Here is a 21,731-nt window from a genome sequence, read left to right as displayed (position 1 = left end):
ACTCCTCCTGCGAGTACTCAGGTCTCTCCTTCTCTCAGACCTTAGTCTCTGCAGCTCGGGAGACGTCAGTGGGTTACTAGACCCAGAGGCCGCCTCAGCCTCTCCTGACCCAACCGGTAGTGGAGCAGCTGTAAGTGATGGCCCAGCTGAAGGCAACAAGGTAATCTCCGCATCTGGAGCCGGGGCAGGCTCAGGCCCCTGACTCGGCCCAGCTGGTGTTTGTTGCAGGGGAACCTGTGCAGACTGGGACCCTTCAGGATCAGGCCTCAGACTTGGTTCAGATGATGCCTGAGGCAAAGGATCCGGTGTGGACTGAGACTCCTCCGGTTCCGAGTCCCAGGCCACCACACAGATAAACCCAGATTGGGCCACCCCGAGCGATCTGGGTCTGTCCGGGGTGGGATATCAGACAGGAAGGCTGCAGACTCCAGCAGGATTCCTTCTTGCAAGGTCCTTCCCTGTGGAGTAGGGACTTGGAAAGCAGCTTCCTGAAGTATTGAATGCTTCTGGTCTCTGTGGCTTGTGTGCGGGGAGAAACAACAACATCTCCTTCTCTCACCTTATGCTTAATTAACGTTTATAAAACTCCAGTTAAATATGAGGCCAGGTTGCGTTGAGTGTTCCCTGGGTCAGCCCAGATCAGGTTGGGGGGCCCATTTTGGATCAGGAGGGGGGGCTTTGCACAGCCCTTGTTCTAGAGCTATAAATTCTTCCCATCACTTCGTTCCTCACTGGCCAGTTTCTAAAACTAGCTGCTGGCCAAGGTTGTGTTTATCCATTTGGAAGTAAGCAAGGAAGGAAGGAAGGAAGAAAATAAATACTAAAAAAACACCCTCATGTTGACTCCACTTTCAGTGTAATGGACCTTGGCACATTTTCTTTCATCACAGCTGGTAATAATAAGCAGTAATGTTTTATTGCAATCACTGGGATGTTTGGATCATTGATTTCAATGTAATATTAATATAATGCAATATTAATATACAGCACGAGTGGATGTGTGGAAGCCTGGGGAAAATGGTAAGGAAACATTTCAGGCTGAGATGTGAAAGAGTCCACCTGTTGTTCTGCTTCTGTGTGAAAACAATGCACACAGATGCTCAGAAGTGTGCGCCAGATTCCAGCATAGTGACCATGTCACCGGCATAGTGCCCTTCAGAGATTATGGAACACAACTACCAGTATCCCTAGCTATTGGCCAATACTGGCTGGGCTGGTGGGAGTTGTGGTCCACAAATAATGGAAGACAGCCAGTAGTGTAGTAGTCTGGGTTTCTGGGTTGTTGTTGTTTAATATTTTAAATATTAAAGCGGTTTACAACCTACATTAAAACAGCAAATAAAACAATCCAGAATAAAACATCACAATGGATGATGTTACTGTTTTGGCAGCATGGTCCTTGCAGGGTCCTCCTGTCTCTTGCATCTAAGAACCTCCCAATCAGCATGGGAGGGGAGCTTTGTAGTCACTGAGAGGAAGTCCTCTCACCCTTCATGAGAACTGGAGCCAGAAGAAAAGGAGATGAGACCGTCATGGAGGATTGGCTCCAAGGGTCACTCTGGAGAAGGCCCTCAGGAAGAACACTGAGGAGGATTTGTCTGTATGCTCCAAAATTAAGCATTTAGAAGCACTGAAAACACCCTACCAGAGAGGAATGGCAAACTACGACTACGCAGAAATGGCAAAACTGACCGGAAAGCTCAGGGGCCAAGAAGACAAGAAATTCAAGAAAGAATGGGGAAAGTTTATACTTTATTTAGGAGACCACTGTAAACAGATGCAAACATTAGCAGGATTTTAATCTCACTTGTAATGTAACAAATACCACGGACAATATGGATAGATATAAAATATAGATTACAAAGTAATTTGCAGTTGAAAATGTTGACCATAGGAACCATGGAGGGGATAGGGGGAAGTCTCGAGATTCAGAATAATCTCTTTATATGGATGTGTATTTGGTGTGGTTATAAATTTATATTTGTAAAATCAAATAAAAATGATTTAAAAAAAGAGAACAAGAGGCAGCCTAAGGTGCAGGAAACACACACACAGGAACACTGAAAACATAAGATGCTTCAGTTTCGAGAGAATGGTGTGCAAGTTCTGTTACGTACAGTGGAATTGCAAGGAAAATGCAACTTATGACACTCTGAAAGAAATTGTTAGAGCACTTCAAGTTATTTGGCCATGTACAAGCAAAGAAAATAGTAGACCTAGCAGAAAAGCAACACATGGAGATCTGCACTGATCATTGCAATGCATCCCTAATAATTATAATTAGTGCATAATTATAAGATTATTGTATGATGTTAGAAGGTTGTATAGGGACGCGGGTGGCGCTGTGGGTAAAACCTCAGTGCCTAGGACTTGCCGATCGTATGGTTGGCGGTTCGAATCCCCGCGGAGAGATGGGCGCACAACCCTAGAGTCGGACACAACTGGCCCATACGGGCAGGGGTACCTTTGTATAACCTTAGCAGGGGGCTGGCTGTGAGGGGGCATTGCTCTGACCATCATGAAGGGACCCAGCGCTTATGGATTTGCCACTACCCTACTGAGGACAGCATGCTGAATCTGTCACTGACCTCCCTAAGATCAGACTGATGAAGAAAAAGAGCTGGGGAGCTGTGTGTGATCAGCATGTTAAAGACACTTCAGAGCAATTGTCCGGATGACCTCATCCAACTGTTCCACATAGATGATGAGCTGCACAGGAGACGAGATAGAGCCCTGTGACGCCTCATTCCTGGTAAATGAAAACAGCTGGGTATGGTGCATCACATTTTGTTTTAAGACCAAAGGAGGAGGAAAAGTTAGAGCTCATCTTTTACTGCTTTGACGTGACTGCAGCTGGCGGAGAAGTGGGTTACAGCTCTTTTAAATCACCGGTGCTGTCACTTTGAAAATGCCACACAGTGTGAAAGGGACGCTCTCTTCCAATGCTGCCAATAGCCCACATTTTCTAATAGTCTGTCAATTCTCAGTTTTGTGGTGAACTGGAATTTCAGGGAGTGGGAAGATAGTATGTTAACTAGGATTCAGTTTGTCAGTGTGGTGTAGTGGGTAGAGTGTTGGTCGAGGACCTGGGAGACCAGAGTTCAAATCCCCACTCAGCTATGGAGCTCACCAGGTGACCTTGGGCTGGTCACTGCATCTCAGCCTAACCTCCATCGTAGGGTTGTGATGGGGATTAATTGAGAACCATGCATTTCTCAACCTTGAGCTCCGTTGAGAAAAAGGTGGGCTATAAATGCACTAAATAAATAATAGATAAAGGCACATTTCCCCAAAATAATATGGGAACTAATTTTTCCGAACTTAAATTCAGTTCTCTGTAATGAAAATTCACTGGCTTTCTCGTGTGAATTTCTCCTAACATGCATCTTTATGAAGGCAGCTTTCCCTAATGTACACATCGTTGCAAAGCAACTTTCCCTAGTACAGTGGTACCTCAGGTTACAGACGCTTCAGGTTACATTCACTTCAGGTTTCAGACTCCGCTAACCCAGCAATAGTACCTCGGGTTAAGAACTTTGCTTCAGGATGAGAACCGAAATCGGTCGGCGGCGGTGCGGCAGCAGTGGGAGGCTGCATTAGCTAAAGTGGTACCTCAGGTTAAGAACATTTTCAGGTTAAGATCTGACCTCCAGAAGGAATTCAGTTCTTAACCCGAGGTACCACTGTAAATATTTCTATTTATTTCCACTAATAGATGGCATTCAATGCACACTTTTTATATATGTTTCTTGGCTGGAGAATTGCACTGCAAAATTTGTAGAAGTGCAATTTTCAAAAGGTGGCTGTGCTTTGCTTTGTAGATCACTTCAGAAAATGCATATTAGGTAAGTTTTCCTTTAAATGCGAATTGAATATAAATACTCTGCCAGCCATAGATACAGCTCCCTTCACCAGCAGCCAATGGTCAGGGAGAGGGTTGTAATTTGTGATGTCATCGTGCTTCATTCATTTTTTGTGTGTGTATAATCGAGCCCATCCCACTTTGCAACTCTTTCTCCTTTGTAATCCTGATCCTCATCTATCCCTGCATAAGATTCCATAACTGTTTTCCAAAACTTAGATGTGTGTTTCACGACATGAATTTCCACCACATAACTGATAACATGTTTTGGTTTGCGTAATTTTATATCATTTTACTATAGACATATAGGTGTATATGGAAAGGAGATTTCGTAGGTCAATGTAACAGAATTTTTTATTATGAAATTTTTTTCTCAAAAAACAAACCAACCCCAATATGGTACAGGGCGTTGTAATCCTGTGAATGCCTGTGGAATCTGTCTCAATGTGTGCCTGCTTTGATGAGGGCACGAAATAGTGAATGATGTGTTATATCTTATGAGATTTGGATAAATGAGAACTTAATGCACATCCCTAGCCAGGGATGATGAGAGTTGGGGACACAAGGCTTTAGAACAGAGCCTTAGAAAGGATAGATCTACCACTGTAAATTGTGCGATGAAAAGCACACTCAATGATGATTATTTTTTACCCCACTTCATTTGGGAAGAAAACATAATATATGTAAGATAAATACAAGTTTAGCAGTGTGTTCTGAAAGAGGACAATGTGCCCAGAAGCTGGGATTAATCATAGCTGCCCACCCTAACAACTTACAGACCAGCACAGGCTCATTTGCTGCTGTGCAATGTTGATGATGGCCATTTCTGAGTAATGAGTTGTAGCCTGCAGTCTGAAAAAGACTCCAGTTGTCAGGCTTGTTTACTCTGAAATAGTCTCAATGGGCTGCTGTGGGGGTAAGTAGTTTGGGCACCTTGCTTTTAACAACTTCTGAGAATTACAATTCCGAGAATGATGAACAGCTTCATTCCGGGAGATTACTCGCGCCAACCTAAGTATTGAAATATATTCATAGCTTTTGGTGGTTGGAAACCACCCAGGATTTGGGTTGGGGTGGGCAGAAAGAAACAGTCTCTAAAACCTGCACAGCAGGAAGTTTGGGTCTGCATTTTAAACGTTTCTTCAAGCTTTTGTTAAGATAAAAACAGCTTTAAAAAACTGATCCTGGCTCCACAATCATCTTTGGTAACAAGATGATTGGCGTGCTCTTGCCTGGCTGGACTGTATCCTTGAACTGAGATAATGCCCTTCAGTGTGGCCGAAAGGAGAATTGAGAGATGTGTGCTGTGCATAGTAACCTTTGACTTTTGCATGGCTGTAATGCAACTGACTGTCCCAAGCGAGAATTGGGCCAATACCACTCGCATGTGACCCCTTCTGGTAAATGAACCACCATAGCCACTAGAGGACCGTGAAAAATTGTGTCATGGGCTTTTTAGACTTGTCTACCCATGTACTAGGGATGCAGATGGCGCTGTGGTCTAAACCACAGAGCCTAGGGCTTGCCGATCAGAAGGTCGGCGGTTCGAAACCCCGCGATGGGGTGAGCTCCCGTTGCTCCGTCCCTGCTCCTGCCAACCTAGCAGTTCGAAAGCAAAGTGCAAGTAGATAAATAGGTACCGCTCCAGTGGGAAGGTAAACGGCGTTTCCATGCGCTGCTCTGGTTCGCGAGAAGCAGCTTAGTCATGCTGGCCACATGAGCTGGAAGCTGTCTGTGGACAAATGCTGGCTCCCTTGGCCAGTAAAGCGAGATGAGCGCCACAACCCCAGAGTCGTCTGCGACTGGACCTAACTGCCAGGGGTACATTTACCCATGTACTTTCTGAATCCTAAGGGGTGCATTGATTGCCAGATTTGGTTTTTTCCAGCTCTCCTACCCCGTTATAATCATGTCTTCTCCAGATAAAACGTGACCAAGTCCTTTGACCTATCCTCATAAGATTTGCTCTCCAGGTTCCTCACCACCTTTGTCACTCTCCTCTGGATACAGATGGATTTTCCATGAAGCTGATAAATTGTTGCCATCCTTCCTTGCACATCAAAATTTTAAAGAGCCTAACCATGCTCTCTCTCCCCTCCCCCCCCGCCACCCTTTTCTCATCCAGCCCTCATTCATAAGAAGATTGCATTGTTGCCAATTTTCTTCGTTCCAGGCTAAAAGGCTTTAAGTAAGCTGGATGCTAAGCATGCTTCATTAGTTTCAGCTCCTCTACATATCTAAGCTGTTTAAGTGCAGTCATTCATTCAAGTACCAATGAATACCGTCCTGATGTTTGCTTTTAAGTAAACTTACTTTAAGATATTCACACTTTCTAGGTCTGCCTGTTCTCACTTGTTGACTTTCTCCAAAGCGAGGGAATCACAGGTGTAGTTGCAAGTTTGCCTATGCATGTGAATGCAGGGAAACAGCTCTCCAAGCAGACCACAATAAGAACAGGAGGTTAAAGACAAGCTCTTGCTCTGGTCTCATGTGTGTGTGGTTCTCTCCCCTTGCATTATAGTGCTTCTGAGATAAAGGAGGAGGAAGCCTGTATGCATAAAAATAAATCATGGTTCAGATGCGAAACCATTGTATCTGACCTTGGCAACTCTCTTCCTAGCTCGCAGAACAAGTTCAGTTGACTACAGTTAATTACACTAGTTCAAAAATCTCTGAACAACACCTGAAAGCAGTTCCCATGATTGCTGGGTCAATGAAAATGAATCAAATTTATTTTGGGGTAGAACTTTGCATGATTTCTAGTTCATCTTCATGTTCATTCTGTCATCCCACCTCCCCAGCATGAGATCTGGACTCTTAACTTTCGTTTTGTGAAAAACAAAGCAAGTCAATTGGACATTTATAAAGAAAGTTAGAAAGCAACATGTGGAGGCAACATTATAAGACTTATTAGGCACATATGGAGGTGCTGCTGTTGCTAAGGTCACTTGGTCACTTAATTCACTGCTGCCAAGGAATCAGAAGAAAGGAATGTGAAGCATTTCCTGCATCTTTCCTGCTGAAGGAGTAGCTTGCAGCCATAAGTACAAATATAGGGGAGAAAGCATTGATAGGATCTGTAGTTTCTTCAGGGTACTGAAAGACATCCTGATTCCCTCCACACAACTACAATTGCCAGAGTTCCCTGGGTTGAGCAGTTAATTGTTTAACCACTCCAGGAATTGTAACACCCTGAGGGGAATAAGGGGTCTCCTAACAACTCTCAGCACCATTCATAAACCACATTTCCAGGATACTTTAGGATATAAAGGATATAAGCTCTCCCTTATATCTCCAAATGTGAAAGGGGTAGCTAGAGGTTGAGATTGCGTGTAAACCATAGAGTTGGTAAGGACCCCAAGGGTAATCTCGTCCAACCCCCTGCAGTGAATATAATTTAAAGAAAGCTGAAATTTCAGGGAAGGAGCTGGAACGTCCCTTAGGAGACCAGTTTCTCCATAGGGCCCTGCTCTGGTTGCAGGTGTGATTTTATACACTAGTCAATATAATAGATAACAGGCGTCATGCAGGTGTAGTGCAGAATTGCTGTTCAAAACCTGTCCTGATGAAACTGTAAAGTCATTGGGTTTTCCCCTTCAAATGGAAGACCATGTATGAATTATCGAAGCATTAGCAGACTTTTGCAAGAACTTCAAATTCTCAGGGCGGCTGCCCTTGAATGCTCCCACCGGACGGGATTAATTACCAAGAAGGTGATTTTTCAAGTAAGGCTGAAGTATTAGCAAGTGAAATATACTTGAACAGAGATGCCTCTCCTGTGTTTTCCTCCCAGTCAGTTTCATAACTTGACTCAGCACATTATTATTAATTTTAATAATAAAAAACACACTTTAAATATACCTTGGGGAGCCACCTTGCAAACTGTTTCCCCCCCCCCTTAACACCAAAAGTAAATTGGGAGCAAAGAGACTTGCAAAAGGCTTTCACTCCTCTTGTAAAGTTAATGACTTTATTAAAACCTCTTCCGTCCAAAGAGGAGGCGCTCTGAGGGTTTCCAATAATTACTGTGCTCCATTATATCAGAGATCACAAAATGAAGGTTTTAAAACTTCATTAGTCTCCTGGCCCCCAATATGCTGATAGGCTGGAAATCTGGCCTCAACTGCTAGCAGCATATTTCATGAGAGGGGGGTGGGGAGGAATGGCAATGGGACCCCCCCCTCAACCAGAACCCACCCTGAACGTTGCACTTTTCAGAACAGAAGTTCGTAATAAAGTGTTTCAGAATTTTTTTAAAGAGGAAACTGAACTGCTAAACATTGAAAGAGCACTTAGTTTTATTCCCCAACACCACTCATTTATTTTTATTTTTATTTTAAATACTGAATTGTGCAATAGCGGAAGCACACGATTTCATCATTTCACCGTTTCTCTTTGCTCTGTGGGACAATTTTCTTTTTCTCCTTTAAAAAAAAAAGACCTACAAAACTAAAAGTTCTTTCAAGACTCTATTCATCTAGGATTTATGACAAGCCAATGGACTCCCCGTCTCCTGTATCACCACCATTTTAAAAAATGGCAGAGAGGAAGATTTTTTAATTATGTTAACATTACACAATTGCAAAACAGGTTCTTTTTTATATATATATACCCTGCCCTTCCCAATTCAAAAACTGGGCTCAGGGCGGCTAACAACAAATTTAAAACACTTAATTGTAAAAGCAGCATAAAATACAGTATAAAACATAAATAACAATAAAAATCAAAAATCAATTTAGGGGAAATAAGCATTAGATAATCCCCAGGGCTAGCTGGCTGAATTGGTCCTACTTGGGCCAGCGAGGAGACCATGGGAGAATTAGCTGTGGGGTCTCAGAGCAGGTAATCTTCATAAAAGAGGAGGGAGAAGGAAGGGAAGGGAAATAAAAGATCAGGCTGAATTCAAATTAAAGGCCAGGCGGAATAGCTCTGTCTTCAGGCCCGATGGAAGGAGGTTAAATCCTGAAGGGCCCTAGTCTCATGGGAAAGAGCATTCCACCAGGTCGGAGCCATCACTGAAGAGGCCCTGGCCCTAGTGAAGGACAGTCTGACTTCCTTAGGGCCTGGGACCTCTAAACTATGGTTATTCATGAACCTTAAGGTCCTCTGCGGGGCAAACCAGGAGAGGCGGTCCCGTAAAACAGAATTGGATGAGGAGAAGACTTTAAAAGGCTCCTGACCATGATTGTTATTCTCTGCCTCCATGATCAGAAGCAGCAATGCTTCTGAATACCAGTTGCTGCAAACTACAGGAGGGATGCGGGTGGTGCTGTGGGTTAAACCACAGAGCCTAGGACTTGCCGATCAGAAGGTCGGCGGTTTGAATCCCCACGACAGGGTGAGCTCCCGTTGCTCGGTCCCTGCTCCTGACAACCTAGCAGTTCGAAAGCACGTCAAAGTGCAAGTAGATAAATAGGTACCGCTCCAGCGGGAAGGTAAACGGTGTTTCCGTGTGCTGCTCTGGTTTGCCAGAAGCGGCTTAGTCATGCTGGCCACATGACCCGGAAGCTCTACGCCGGCTCCCTCGGCCAATAAAGCGAGATGAGCGCCACAACCACAGAGTCGGCAATGACTGGACCTAATGGTCAGGGGTCCCTTTACCTTTACAGGAGGGGAGAGGGCTCTTGTGCCCGAATCCTGCTTAGGAGTTTCGGAGGAATGTGGCTGGCCATTATGGCTACAGGGCTATTGGTCTGATCCAGCAAGCTCATCTTATTATGTAATGCAGCCTCTGAGCTGAAAGAAGGTTTCTTCCCTAGCCCTGCTCTAGGCGGACACACGGAAGACACTTCTTTTTTAGAGAAGAGAATTGAAATGGCGGGAAGCTGGTTAAGCATATAAGGCTGCGAAGCCTATGCAGTCCCTGTCACCGCAGTCATGCTGGTGGAAAGACAAGGCGATTTGAGCCAGGGGAAGTGAAACAAATCAGGAGCTCAAGGGATGATGTGAAATTGACAAAACACTACAAAAGCCTCCCCCTGGCAGCCTCATTGCATCACCGAAGGGGAGAATTGTATTTGAGATTTGGTGGTGTATTGATTCTTGAATTTGAGGTGGCCGAAAAAGGGAGGAGTGGGAGGGGATCAGGGTAATAGCTCAAATATAACTGGAAACAGAGAGGGGAATCTCAAAGGTGTCAAATAAAAACGTATCCATTAAAAAAAAAAATACCTTCCAGTAAATATTTACAGTGCCCAACACATTTCAAGCTGTTGCTCTTCCTCAGAGGCAACTGTAAAATCAGATAACAACTGAACCATAATTAAATCAGGATGAATTAATATCCTGCAGATCCTCAAGATTGTGTCTTAGACATGCAATCGAGTAACCCAGTCTTGCCAGATCTTACACACAGCTTTGGAAATTTGTGCGTATCTTTGTACGCTTGTCTTCTAATATATGCATTTTTGTGCACATTCCCTTTCCCCAATAATATAGAATCATAGAATCATAGAATCATAGAGTTGGAAGAGACCACAAGGGCCATCGAGTCCAACCCCCTGCCAAGCAGGAAACACCATCAGAGCACTCCTGACATATGGTTGTCAAGCCTCTGCTTAAAGACCTCCAAAGAAGGAGACTCCACCACACTCCTTGGCAGCAAATTCCACTGTCGAACAGCTCTTACTGTCAGGAAGTTCTTCCTAATGTTTAGGTGGAGTCTTCTTTCTTGTAGTTTGGATCCATTGCTCCGTGTCTGCTTCTCTGGAGCAGCAGAAAACAACCTTTCTCCCTCCTCTATGTGACATCCTTTTATATATTTGAACATGGCTATCATATCACCCCTTAACCTCCTCTTCTCCAGGCTAAACATGCCCAGCTCCCTTAGCCGTTCCTCATAAGCACTGATTCATATGCACTGAATCACAGAATTGCAGACTTGGAAGTGATCCCAAGGGTCATCTAATCCAGCCCCCTGCAATGAAGGAATTGCAAGTAAAGAATCCCTGGCAGATGGCCATCCAGCCTCTGTTTAAAAACCTCCTATGAAGGAGATGCCATTAGCTTCCCAGGTACAGTGGTACCTCGGGTTACAGACGCTTCAGGTTACAGACTCTGCCAACCCAGAAATAGTAACTCGGGTTAAGAACTTTGCTTCAGGATGAGAACAGAAATCGCGCGGCAGCAGCGGGAGGCCCCATTAGCTAAAGTGGTTCCTCAGGTTAAGAACAGACCTCCAGAACGAATTAAGTTGTTAACCCGAGGTACCACTGTAGTCCATTCTACTGCTGAACAGCTCTTACTGCCAGAAAGGTCTTCCTACTGTTCAGTCAGAATCTCATTTCTTGTAATTTAAATCCATTGGTTTGCATCCTACCAGTGGCGTAGCGTGGGTTGTCAGCACCCGGGGCAAGGCAAGTAATTTGCGCCCCCCCCCCCCCGCTGCACTGTCCCTCCCCCAGATAGTCCCTCTCTCTCTCTCCGCACCGCACCGCACGCCTGGCACCCTCCCCTCCACAGTGGGCGGCGACCCGGCGGCTCGGATCAGATTCACACAGCCAGCACTGCAGTGAGAGAGAGTGAGCGAGCCAGGTAGGGGCAGAGAGCTGCGAGTGCGAGCGCGCACCCCCCCCAATGTTGCGCCTGGTGCGGCCGGCCCCCCCTGCACCCCCATGCTACGCCACTGCATCCTACCCTCTGGAGCAGCAGAAAACATGCTCGCTCCATCTTCCATGTGGCAGCCCTTCAGATATTGCAAGATGGCTATCAAATCACCTCTCAGTCTTCTCCTGGCTAAATGTACCCAACTCCTTCAACTGTTCCTCATAAGGCTTGTTTTATAGGCCATTTTTCACCTTGGTCACTCTCCCCTGCACACATTCCAGCTTGTCATGAACAGGGTAAGAAGGTACTTCAACTACTTAGTCATGGGGGAGAGCTTTCCTAGACTATTCATGCTTATTTATGTCTTTATAAAATATACCACCTACACTTATGAAATATCTTACGATATAATACAAAATAATCGCAAAATGACTGAGTAATCTAAAAAGAAATGAAAAATTAAGCAACTAGATCGCCCTACCAGCATAAAAATGTCCTCAAGAGATATCTGAAGGTTAACAGCAAGGGCGGCTGCTGAATCTCTGCTGGAAGAGTGTTCCACAGTATGGGACCAGCAATGCTAAATCCCTTCTAAATATTTGTTCATCTCTAAACACTAAATCCTTGTTCAACTCTTGTATCAGCTGGCCTCACTCGAATAAATATGTAAAAAAGAAAAGCTGTAAATAACCTAAGAAAAGCAATGGCTGCAGAATGAAAGGGAAACAGAAGGAGATACAGTTGTCTAGCCTGGAGAAACCTGAGAGGAAGGTTGATAACAGATGCAGGAAGCAATTGTCGTAAGGAGGGCCAGAATTAGGGTTTCTTCTTGTCTTTTTCCATAGGCAATGAAAGAAATAAAGGTCTACTTAGGATAATCACATTAAAAATGGATTTAAAGCCAGAAATGAGTTCCAGACAGCCCTGGACTCACATACTTCCTCTGTCCTCTATTTCTCCTCCAAGTCTAAAGGTAAAAGAATGTTTTCCCTTTCGTGGTATGAGCAAACCACAGTTCTGTGTTACAGGTGAACTTGTGGGAGCTGTGGTTTGCTCCAACCCATTGGTTTAAACTGGGGGAGCCAACGTGGTGTCCTCCAGATGTTGTGGACTACAGCTCCCATCATCCCCAACCAGCATGACCAATAACCAGGGATGATGGGAGTTGTAGTCCAAAATATCAGGGGGCACGATGCTTAAAAACAAACAAACAAACAAAAACCAGGATCAAGGCATGGCCTCAGATTCTTCTGTGCTAACTTGACTGTGGTTTGAAGCATAATTTCCAGAACCAAGCCAGCGAGTTATTTGATCAGGACAACTTTGGGAGGAATTGCCTATCTCTGCTTGTGGTTTCATCCATTCATGCACCCCATGAGAGTACACATTTATATGCAAATATAAAAATATATATTTGTATATATACAAATACAATGGATGGTGCTGTGGTCTAAACCACAGAGCCTACGGCTTGCCGATCAGAAGGTCGGCGGTTCGAATCCCCATGACAGGGTGAGCTCCCGTTGTTTGGTCCCAGCTCCTGCCAACCTAGCAGTTCGAAAGCACGTCAAAGTGCAAGTGGATAAATAGGTACCGCTCCGGCGGGAAGGTAAATGGTGTTTCCGTGCGCTGCTCTGGTTTTGCCAAAAGCGGCTTAGTCATGCTGGCCACATGACCCGGAAAAACTGTCTGCGGACAAAAGTCAGCTCCCTCGGCCAGTAAAGTGAGATGAGCACCCCAACCCCAGAGTCATCAGCGACTGAACTTAACTGTCAGGGGTCCTTTACCTTTTTATATACAAATACACGTCTGTTGACCTGCTACTGTAAACAAGCCCAGTTCTTCAGGCAAGCACAACTTCTGATCACATCTTTCTTTTTCCCCACACGCACACTCTCTTCACTAAACAATTAGCTTTGGGGGGTGGCATGGCACCACACAAGTCAAGCCAATGCTCTGGAGTAACTATTCTCTGTGGAACTGTTTTCTCAAGAGGCTCCTTCTCCAGATCTGCTGAGGTAACCCACATCCATGCAGTAAAATCCCCGATGTCTTTCTGAGAGGCTTTTGTTCTTCTGCACATCAGTCTATCTGAAGAGTTTTGCAGCAACCATCACCATAGTAACAGAGAAAGTTCTCCTTGCCCTAGTTTATAAGGGGTGTTACTTGGGGTGTTTTATACATTCGCACACACCATTCTAAAGATGGTAGGGAAAAAATTCAAGTGGAAAAGGTTTTCCGCATACCTTGCAGTGGTCGGTTCTCTGGGGATTGTGGGTAGACCTGAAGCACACCTTCTGCCCACATTCTCAGTTCACCTCAGTAGGGCTGATGGGTAGGATCTGTGCCAAAATGTGAAACTCTACCTAAAGGTGTGCAGGAACAGAAAATGAAAAATATTGATCCTTGCTATAATTTCTACTTTCCTTGTGTCTTAGGTTTCCATAGCCAATATAACATAGCATAAGCCCCTCACCTTATGGCAAGACCCATAGCTCAGTGGTAGAGCATCTGCCTAGCATAATGTTTCAGGTTTGATCCCTAGCATCTCCAGGTAGGACTGGAAAAAGCTCCTTCCTGAAACCCTGGAGAACCACTACCAGTCTTAGTAGACAATACTGAGCTAGACTTTGTTGTTGTTGTTTAGTCGTGCCCAACTCTTCGTGACCCCATGGACCAGAGCACGCCAGGCACTCCTGTCTTCCACTGCCTCCCGCATTTTGGTCAAACTCATGCTGGTAGCTTCAAGAACACTGTCCAGCCATCTTGTCCTCTGTCGTCCCCTTCTCCTTGTGCCCTCCATCTTTCCCAGCATCAGGGTCTTTTCCAGGGAGTCTTCTCTTCTCATGAGATGGCCAAAGTATTGGAGCCTCAGCTTCACGATCTGTCCTTCCAGTGAGCACTCAGGGCTGATTTCCTTAAGAATGGATAGGTTTGATCTTCTTGCAGTCCATGGGACTCTCAAGAGTCTCCTCCAGCACCATAATTCAAAAGCATCAATTCTTCGGCGATCAGCCTTCTTGACGGTCCAGCTCTCACTTCCATACATCACTACTGGGAAAACCATGGCTTTAACTATACGGATTACATTAATACTCCATCTCTCTTCCAAGGTGCTCCTACCTCTCTCCATTTTATCCTCACAACACCCCTGTGAGGTAGGTCAGGCTGAGAGACTGTGACTGGTCCAGGGTCATGCGGCAAGCTCCATGGCTGAGTGGGGATTTGAACCTGGTCTGGTAAGCTGGTATCAGCTTACTACACTTCTCAGTGGTTGATGATCCTTTGCTACTTGATGTACCTGTAGGGACAATTCATTTGCTGATGAAGAATTACCATCGAAACAGTTCATCATCTGGCAAAACTGTTCTACGCTACGTCACTGCACATTTGCAGGACTGTGACTGTTGAAAGGCATTTTGCCTTCATCTCCAAGTTCTCTGATACTGACTAACCATGCTCTCTATTGTTGTTCATGACTCCAATTATTCGTTACTCCATTGCATATTTTCTGTTTGTGAATTGTGAAACATTATACTGTTATAAATATTTTGTTAGCACATTATTAGCTGCGTGTTGCCTGTGGTTGTTCACAGGGGGTTTCCTTTGTTGTTTATCCATGGCTGCTGGCGACAGTAGGTGGAGCCAGAGTTAGTGACAGGCTAAGCTGCAGGGGGACGCGGGTGGCGCTGTGGGTTAAAGCCTCAGTGCCTAGGGCTTGCCGCTCGAAAGGTCGGCGGTTCGAATCCCCGCGGCGGGGTGCGCTCCCGCTGTTCGGTCCCAGCGCCTGCCAACCTAGCAGTTCAAAAGCACCCCTGGGTGCAAGTAGATAAATAGGGACCGCTTACTAGCGGGAAGGTAAACGGCGTTTCCGTGTGCGGCTCTGGCTCGCCAGAGCAGTGATGTCACGCTGGCCACGTGACCCGGAAGTGTCTTCGGACAGCGCTGGCCCATGGCCTCTTTGAGTGAGATGGGCGCACAACCCTAGAGTCTGTCAAGACTGGCCCGTACGGGCAGGGGTACCTTTACCTTTTAAGCTGCAGCCAATGATAGGTGGAACCAACTAATTGTAGTTCAATCCCATCCTCCTCCCTTACAAGGGGATGAGTTCTACAGGGAAAACACTGAGACTAAGGAGGAGGGAACTGATAGCCAGTCCAGGGCTGTCTTAAGCATATGCGGCACCGGGGTGCACAGCTGCCCTGCCCCCGCCCCCAGGCACACAAGAGGGCAGAGCTGTCCAGCTGCCTTAGCATCTTGCTGGCTCGGTTGCCCCTGAACTCGTGGCGCAGAGCCGCCCGCAGCAGAAGAACCCACCATGGCACTCCAGCTGACGGGTGGGCTCTTCCCTGGACTCTCAGCCTGGCGCCCCTGAGAGCCCAGCGCACGGATGCCCCACACTCCTAGTGCCTATGGGTAAGACCAGGAGTCTGCAACCTTTTCCAGCCGTGGGCCGGTCCACCATCCCTCAGTCCATGTGGTGGGCTGGACTATATTTTGAGGGGGGGGAATGAACGAATTCCTATGCCCCACAAATAACTCAGAGAAGCATTTTAAATAAAAGCACACATTCTACTCATGTAAAACCATGCTGATTCCCGGACCATCCACAGGCTGGATTTAGAAGGCGATTGGGCCGCATCCGGCCCATGGGCCTTAGGTTGCCTACCCCTGGGTAAGACAGCCCTGACCCAGTGCCACCCTCTGGACTGAATGGGGGCAGACAGAGTTGTTGGGGCAGCCCCCACGCTCCCTAATGCTCCAATATCCACTGTGTAAAACAGTCCAAGAAACAAATAGCCTGCCCTGTGCTCAAGCCCTTAGGATAGAGCAGGCTATAAAACCAAGTCTTATAAGGCAGGGGGAGATGTAATAGGTTAGTCCGTAAGAGGGATGGCCGCATACCCTTTTTGGGAAAGCACTGAGCCTCTGGGGCTATTGCAAAGAGCAATCATGCCTTTTGCACTTTTTCCGGGTAGCGACCTTCCATTTGTCTTTAAGCCCTTATGCCTGGTACAAGTTTGTTCCGATGGCCCTGTGGTGCTGAGCAGAGAAGGAGATGGATTCTGCTCTGCCACCTTCATCAGCAACAAAATTGTAAGCCAGGTTTCCACACATCCTGCATCTTTATTACCGCTGAGGTTGTAAGAAACAGCCATAAAATATAGTTGGATTTTTCCCCGCTCCAGAAGATCAACAGAGTCTTGCAGCACTGGCAGTCTGGAGGATGGGAAGGGAAATATTTTGTGGTGAGTCGCAATGTCAGGGCCGTACATTACTGGGACTCCATGGGGCTGGGGAGATGAGATTCAGTAGCAGATAAGTTCCGCTTGAACCTTTTTCAGGCTGAGGGCCTCATTCCCTTCTGAACAAACTTCCAGGGGCCACATGCCAGTGGTGAGAGGGAGCAGAGACAAAGGTAGGCAGATGTCACAGGAGTGTGCCAGTCAGTAACCAAACAACTCAAAGTTGGAGTTAACTCTTTATTAGCAAAAACACGGCCTCCACAGATTTGGCTGAGTGTCAGGTCTAATGAGCACAGCAACTTATTCCTGGTGGTTTTGCTCCATGGAAATCAGTTGCCAGGACTGAAAGTCCCCACCTCCCCTCTCCAGGGTTTTTTCCAAGCATTTGGAGACTGTCCTGTACATCACCAATTTCTCCACCCTTTTCATGCCTCTTCTGGTTCTGTGAGATAAGGCAGTAAGGGAGCTCATTGCAGCAGGAGGGGGAGACATCCATGATTCTTCACAAGCCTGACTCATCTCTACCTCTTGGCCTTCCTCCCCCCCCTTTCCTGCTTCTGTTTCTGCCTCCAATTCTGGACTTATCTCTGTCACTGTCTATCCCAGATCACTAAGCCGTGTTACCCCTCAGTTTTCAACACCTCCTCTTCCCACTCTTCTCCCTGTGACCACTTGTTATTGTCCCACCATCACTCCACAGCGCTCTGAGCTGTCTTCCCTTGCTGGTTCCTCCTATCATTCCTCTGCACCCAACCAGTCCATGACAGCAGAGCAATAAATATAAATTGTGGGTGAGTTTCTACACACCCTCACATATCATACTCTGTGCTCAGTCCAGACAGGCAAGTACCATTACCAGACTTCAAGGACACCCCAGCCAGAAATACACACCCAAGCAGGTTGTTAAGGAAGGCTGGGGATGCGTGTGGCCTATGGGGTGTGGCCTGAGAAGTGGGTGTGGCCTGAGAAGATTCCCACATAAAGAGCCTGGGTGCCTTCTTTTGGCCCCCAGAGCTGAGGTGCCCCACCTTTGCCATAGGATATTGCGTCCTGCGAAAAGCATTGTAAAACTAGGCTTCAGGAACAGATTCAGAGCTTGGCACCTTTGGGCAGTTGCCTGGGGTCCAATGCCCTGGCGGGGCTCACCACTGCTGCCTGTCATGGACACGATTTTAATTTGTTTCTGGTCTGGCGCTCTGAGTCTAGCAGCTGCAATTGCAACTGAAGCTGGAACGTTCTGCTTGCACGTACCTGCTCTACCACCTGAGTTCTCTCTTCTAAGCATGTTTGTCATGGGTGAGGGGCAGTTGCCCATCAGAGAGCAGAGCCGTAGCTAGGTGATCTTGCACCCCTGGCAGAACCATCCAGATTGCACCCCCTAGCCATGGACAAATTAGCTCTTCTTTCCACCTCTCCTCCAACCCCGCCCCCTTCACCCATTCAAACCACCCTCTATTTAAAAACGTTTCTTATGAGGCAATAATATTTATATTTATGGACATATTTTTAAGCCGATTTTGCAGGGGGGGCCCATTGCCTGTGCCCCTGGCGAGGCCCCACCTCACCACCCCCTAGCTACAGCCCTGTCAAAGAGGTTAACTCCCAATGCCCGCTAGGCTCCCACTAATTTGTGGGCATTTGCCAAAAAGCCCAAGAGCATCTTACCGCCTCCAATGCACCATTTCATAATGTTGTTAATGTCCTATAGAAAGCAGAAGAGCGCCTTTAAAAAAGCAAAAGTTCATTTTCATCCCATTCCAAGTGTCTCATTTAATTTGCAAACACAGGAAATTCAAGTACTATTCTTAGCCTCTATTGTGAAGACACCCTTGTGTGCACTTGTGAATTGACTGTAATGCGAACTTACTAGAGGCTCATTTAAATTTGACTGAAGGCTGTGCTGTGGAGTGCTTGCGATTTTTTTATTTGCAGTCAGTGCCCGACGCACTTTATCAGCCATCTGTGAATCCATGTTGCTTTCAAGAACAGGTGCACTAGCACCCATGTTGGGACACGAAGGGTCTTCTGGCGCAGGCGCTTCTAAAGGAGAGGCAACGCAAAAGAAAGAGATGTGCCAGAAACACTGCAATGTGATGTTCCAGAGGGGTCGTTCTCTTAGTCCATTGCAGCAACAAAGAGACCTGCAATGTTTTAAACACTAACTGATCATGAAAAATAAGAACAGGCGTCCAAATCCAGAGGGAAACGGTTTTGGTTGATGCTGTGATTCCGTACATGTCCGCCCATGTATTTGATGGTGCTTCTTCTGAAATAAGTGCGCATAGTATTGTAGTGCAAGTCTCCCTGAAATCAATAGGGCAAGTTGTGAGTTGTGACTCGATTTATACCCCCATTAATTTGAATGGGACTTTAGCATAACTCGCTTTCTATGGATGCAACGTTGGGCAAAACCCTGAAAAGATTAAGCGTAAATTAAAACAGGTACTGTTAACTCACATCTTATGCTTATTTTGCTTGTGCAATCGCAGCTTTGCACTGGTGGAGGAGGGAGGAATAAATAAATTTAAAAATGGAAAGTGAAAGAAGTCCACTCTCCATTCATTTATTCCCTCACCAGTGGGTAGAGCAATGGATTTTACCTGTGGTAACTTGTCTCTCTCATCGTGGATGGCGGCTCATATTATGAATGTATGTTCTTTAGTATTTTATTATTACTATTGCTAAAAGTTTGTCATAGCCTTTGTCTAGCACAATAAACTTATGAACTTGAAATTTGTATTTTACCTCTGTATGGTAGGCTGATTGGGACGCTGGTGGTGCTGTGGGTTAAAGCCTCAGCACCTAGGGCTTGCTGATCGAAAGGTCGGCAATTCGAATCCCCGCGGCGGGGTGCGCTCCCATTGTTCGGTCCCAGCGTCTGCCAACCTAGCAGTTCGAAAGCACATCAAAGTGCAAGTAGATAAATAGGGACCGCTTACTAGCAGGAAGGTAAACGGCGTTTCCGTGTGCTGCGCTGGCTCGCCAGAGCAGCGTTGTCACGCTGGCCACGTGACCTGGAAGTGTCTCCGGACAGCACTGGCCCTTGGCCTCTTTGAGTGAGATGGGCGCACAACCCTAGAGTCTGTCAAGACTGGCCCGTACGGGCAGGGGTACCTTTTTATGGTAGGCTGATTACTCTCTATTCTACATCCAAGGAAGCAGGGGGCATCGTTAGAGCTCAAGGACACATTTCAGCCAGGTTAAAAACACTCAAGGGGGATGCAACTGGGCAGCCAGTATGATAGAGAGGGCTATCCTTTGCCCTTGCCTGAGGTTCCCTACCTAATTCCACCCTACCAGCTGAAGGCTGGTTGTTCTTCAAGAGGATGGAATTGCTTCCATCTATGGGAATTTGTTTGTGACTCTGACAGACATGCGCATTGGTCTTCCTACCTTTATTTCAGTGGTATTATATGAGTGTCCTAGTAAGGAAGCAAGGAAGGTAACATTAGCCAAGGCTGGAGGAATGGATTGGTGTGATTTTTCCAGGCTGCGGGAAACCTGTGTTCTCTTTCTGAGTGCCTAAGGATGGCCGTGCTGTCAGCATGTCGCCTGTAATCTTCTTTTGCCTTATCTGCTGCGCATTGTTGCTGCGATGTCACTCCAGAGTGGGCTGAAATTCAGCTTCTATTTTCTGATCCCCGTTTCTCAAGGGTTTATGATAAACAGATGCATTATTCACAGCAGGTAAAAAAGGAGGGGAATGAATGAAAAATCTAAACAGTGTTCCCAAAGTGCATTTAAGCCCTTGATTTTGGGGGGGAAATAACAAACCACGGTGACTCATAGAGCATAGCTTTACATTTCAAAAAGATAAAAGACTTGACCACAGGGTGGGTTCTGGCAGAGTTCACATACCAATCATGCCTGCATTGGTCCCATATGGACCGTCAAGTGTGGTCAATACAGCAAGTTGTAGCTATCATTATCCTTCCTTGTTCGTGTTAGTGAGAGCAGTGGAGTATCATCGTTAAACTTGGAAGCGAAGACAAGGTTGATTTAACCTTCTCTAAACATTAATCCAGAATCCTTTAAGGCAGACTGGATTTTCCCTGGTGTTACCACTTTTCCTCATCTTAAAAACAACAATCATACATACATACCTCTTGTTACATTTGCTTCATGATATGTTTTTTCAGGTTGCGTCCTGCGGCGACCTGGAAGTACTAGAAAGGGCTACTTCCAGGTTTCGCCACTCGCGCATGCGCAGACGCACAAAATGACGTCACGCGCATGCGCAGAAGCGGCGAATCATGACCCGCGTGTGCACAGACGTTGCGAACGGGGCTCCGGAACGGATCCCATTCGCAACCAGAGGTGCTACTGTACTCTGGTTTGTGAAGAAGTAAAAGTAGTGTTTACTTACATACTGTAGATCTTGAAGCAGCAGTTTCAGCAGCAAAATGAAGGCAGGTTTATAACTACTACTAAGTTACAAAGCTTGCAACTTCAAAAACGGTATTTGAGCTGTACAGCTCAGACACGCATGTGTGGTCAACCTGAAAGCACGATGAAGAAAGAGGAGGCTGCCCAGACAGGAGGGAACTATGTAGTGTTACAGCTTCCTGCCACACTAGACAAAGGAAGAGATCTCACAGAGTTCTCTCTGGCAAATTTTACAGGAGAGCTCTATGAGCCTCAACCCTTTAGTGTGCTTATCTAGTAAAACATGAACTGTTGGTTTTGACTGCAATGATGTCCCGCAGTGAGGAACCTCAGTTCTGGAGGGTGGGGGATGCAGACTTTGCCTCACAGCCGTGTTTTCCCTGCCTTGAATGTTACTAATGCCTGATTGTGCCTCTTGCTTGTCTGGATGGAAGATAGAGAGCTTTGTGAGTGTGTGTAGAAACTGGCCTGTTTAAATGTTACAAAGGTAACATTTAGATTAATTCTTTGCCCACTTTTGCCTATGGCCCCCCACACCACTGTCATGTGCCCCCCCCCCCGAAGATTGCCCCAGAAGGAATGTTGCCCTTGGGCTGAAAAACACCTGTGGCATGTATAGATATATCAAAAAGGATTTCACTCTGCATGTTTCGTTTTGTTTACTTTCTTGAGATCATATGTCACGGTGGCCT

At 46.2% G+C, this 21,731-nt stretch overlaps 1 protein-coding gene and 1 long non-coding RNA gene across 2 annotated transcripts in view; one reads left to right on the top strand and one right to left on the bottom strand.

Annotated features, from left to right (window-relative positions):
• Positions 1 to 21,731, top strand: part of SHISA9 (shisa family member 9) — a 241,896-nt gene that overhangs the window by 154,923 nt on the left and 65,242 nt on the right. The gene's annotated exons all lie outside the window — the stretch shown is intronic.
• Positions 8,221 to 21,117, bottom strand: LOC310664035. Its single transcript, XR_014504754.1, has 3 exons — positions 21,020 to 21,117; positions 13,654 to 13,773; positions 8,221 to 8,286 (listed from the first exon to the last, which is right to left on the bottom strand). It is a non-coding gene; the product is annotated as an uncharacterized lncRNA (long non-coding RNA).

The sequence above is a fragment of the Podarcis tiliguerta genome, assembly GCF_965153285.1.
Source record: "Podarcis tiliguerta genome assembly, chromosome: 14".
Taxonomy (NCBI): domain Eukaryota; kingdom Metazoa; phylum Chordata; class Lepidosauria; order Squamata; family Lacertidae; genus Podarcis; species Podarcis tiliguerta.
The sequence above is the reverse complement of the archived record's forward strand: the minus strand, read 5'-3'. Positions and strand labels throughout refer to the sequence as shown.